Source organism: Amia ocellicauda, chromosome 12 (genome assembly GCF_036373705.1).
Source record: "Amia ocellicauda isolate fAmiCal2 chromosome 12, fAmiCal2.hap1, whole genome shotgun sequence".
Taxonomy (NCBI): Eukaryota; Metazoa; Chordata; class Actinopteri; order Amiiformes; family Amiidae; genus Amia; species Amia ocellicauda.
In genome coordinates, this window is record NC_089861.1 from 24,985,115 (window position 1) to 24,988,051 (window position 2,937).

Consider the following 2,937-nt stretch of genomic DNA (forward strand, 5'->3'; position numbering starts at 1 on the left):
TCCGAGCCTTTGCACTCGAAACTAGGCCTCGACAAAGCCTTGCAGAATAGAAGATTTTCCTCCCAAAACCTGCAGAATTATCTGGGCTAACGCTACGCACATTTGCCTCACAAATACACAGATAGGTGTCTCCCGGATGGCTGTGAGTCGTTGTCTCCTCATCCGAGTGTACATGTACAGAGGGGGCTTAGCCCTGGTTGACACCTGCCCCTACAAGGGCTGCCTGGGAAGGGAGACAGAGGCTCACATTATTAAGGAATGCCCCTCCGGGTTCAGGGCCTGGCTCCTGTTCTCTCCATTCCTCCACAGATTTGCCGTTCCTGTGCAGACGACCGCCCAGCAGATCCTGTACAGACCGTCCAGAGGACTTTCTACACCAACTCTGAGGTGCTGGTGGCGTGTCCTCTGCGTGGTGAAACAGGCCCTGTGGGAGGGATGGAACATCTGTTTATTCAATAAGCAGGAGCTGGACCCAAAGACTATCACACGGAGGGGCATGACCCTAGTGAGAGATCATGTCAATCTGGAGATCCATCAGTAGGGCAAGGAGGAAGACTTTAAGAACTGGAAAATCCTTGATCTGGGGGAGTTCAGAATCCCATGATGGGATCCCACCTCCAAGGACGGCTACTCCCCCTGCTGGAGCCCGAGTCCAAGAGTTTTTATTCTCTTATTGAAATGATGATTGTTTTTAAAAACGATTTTTAATTGTTTTTAATGTATTGCACTATAAATTTATATTTGATGGTTTCGGTGATTTTGTTTAGTTGTTTTCTCTGGTGCATTGGCTGTTCATTTTCTTTTAAATGCATTAGATTGTTTCTTTAATATGTTTTTTTTTTTTTGTCTAATGCATTTTCCGTTCCATTTGACAATGCACCAGATTGTTCTGTATTGAGTTTTGTTTTCACTTGAGTTTATTTTGTATTAATGTTTTATTTTAATGCATCAATTTAACGTTGAGTTTCCTTTTTTCACTGTTTTGAATATGATTTATCTTAGTATTTTAACGATTTTAGAAATGTTTTTTAGAAATGGATTTAAAAAATAATAATAATCATGAGAATTAAAATTTTGGATGTTTTTATTTCTGTAAAATACTCAAACAATACAAACAGTATTTTATTTTTCTAAATGTCCTTTGGGCGGGGAGTGAGGGGGCTGGGGTGGCACGTGGTTGAACGATTGAACCGGAGAGAGCCGGCAACACAGGGCCGTGCGGACGGGCTGAGGGCTGTTGGCTGAGGGCTGAATGCAGGCCTTTGTGGCAGAGCCCTACCCCCCCGGCCTTGTCAATCTACCCTCTGTTCCTCTGGAGACAGACTGGGGCAGAAAGGGCATATTCTGAAAAACAGGCCAGCAGAGCGCCCTTGCAACTGAGAGAGTGCGTGAGTGTCATTGATAGCGTGCATGTTTGTGTTTATGTGTGTGTATCAGTGCTGGCAATCCCTGCTTGATACAGACAGACTGACAGACAGCGAGAAATAGAGACGGAGAGACAGACACTGTTTGAGGACATCGTGTCCCCATCTCGATTCCAGACGGTTCCCAGTCCCCAGGAATTGTTCCCCTGGGGTCCCGATTAGCGGATGAACCGGCTGAACGTCATCCCTTTCCTTGGTTCCCGGCGCTGTTTTACAAACGGTGCGATTGCCAGGAAGGCGGAGCCGGCGGCGGCACCGCACACAGACCACTGTGTACCGCAGCGCCACGCCTGCCCGGACCGCCTGCCCGACCCGCCTGCCCAACCCGCCTGAGGGGGAGCTGCTAGCAGGGCACTGTGCAGAAGACACTGCAATCAGTCAATCTGTCAGTGTGTGTTTGTGTGTGTGTGTGTTTGTCTCTGTCTGTCTGTATGAATGTGTGTGTGTGTTTGTATTGGTCTCTGTGTGTATGTGTGTGTGTGTGTGTGTGTGTGTGTGTGTGTGTGTGTGTGTGTGTGTGTGAATTTAGATAGTCTATCTAGTTTTACACTGTGGCTGTACAGGACACACACACACACCCTGACACACAGACACACTCACTCACACGCACATACAGACACACAACCCTAAACAAAAACACATGTACAGATAGAAAGACACTTCGCACACACAGGCAGAGACACACACATACACAAACACACACACTCTCACACTGGCACAGACTCTCCTCCCCACGCCACCCAGATGTTGGTTGTGCTGGATGTGATCTGCAGCCACACTGCAAATCCAGATGTGCAGCTCACCACAAAACAGCAGCCCTGGAAGCAACAGGCTTTTTTTTATAGAAAGTTAAAAAAATAAATTTGTACTTTAATTCTGCTGTTTCTGCGGCCAAACATTTAACCCTCAGTGGGAGTAGGAAAGATTTTAATTTTATTTTACTGCTGTAGTTTCATAACATCAGAGCAGCCCCATGTAGCTCAGGCTTTTAACCACAGATTTCATAAAAACATAGCAGTACTTTCATCAATTACTGGCCTAGCTAGCATAACAGTTGCCTCAATGGGGGGCGACCCTTATGCAAGGACCCCCAGAGTATTTTTTCCAAATTGGTTTTCTTCTTGTCCTTTGAGTTTCGCCGCTGCAGTCTGACTGTCCAGAACGCTGCAATATAGTAGATCATATTCTTCATAAAATCTGCACGGCCCTGGTCATGAGAACGGTTCTGGGACGCTCTGTCTCGTACACGCCTTCAACCAATACATGACGTGTCCCCTGATTACCAACAGGTGTTTCAGAGCTGTCAACAGCACCGGTAGATTGTATTTATGTATATATGTGTGTGTGTGCTGGACTGTCACCCCGTGTTCAGAGGCCTGGATGAGGGAGGGACGCCGTGGCACCAGTCCGACGTCACCCGCAGCATTGCGCCCTGAGTCGCTGCAGCGGCGTCAGCTTGCTCTGCCTTGGGCCCTCCTTTCAGCCACAAGCAGCTACACCTCCGAGCCTCAGA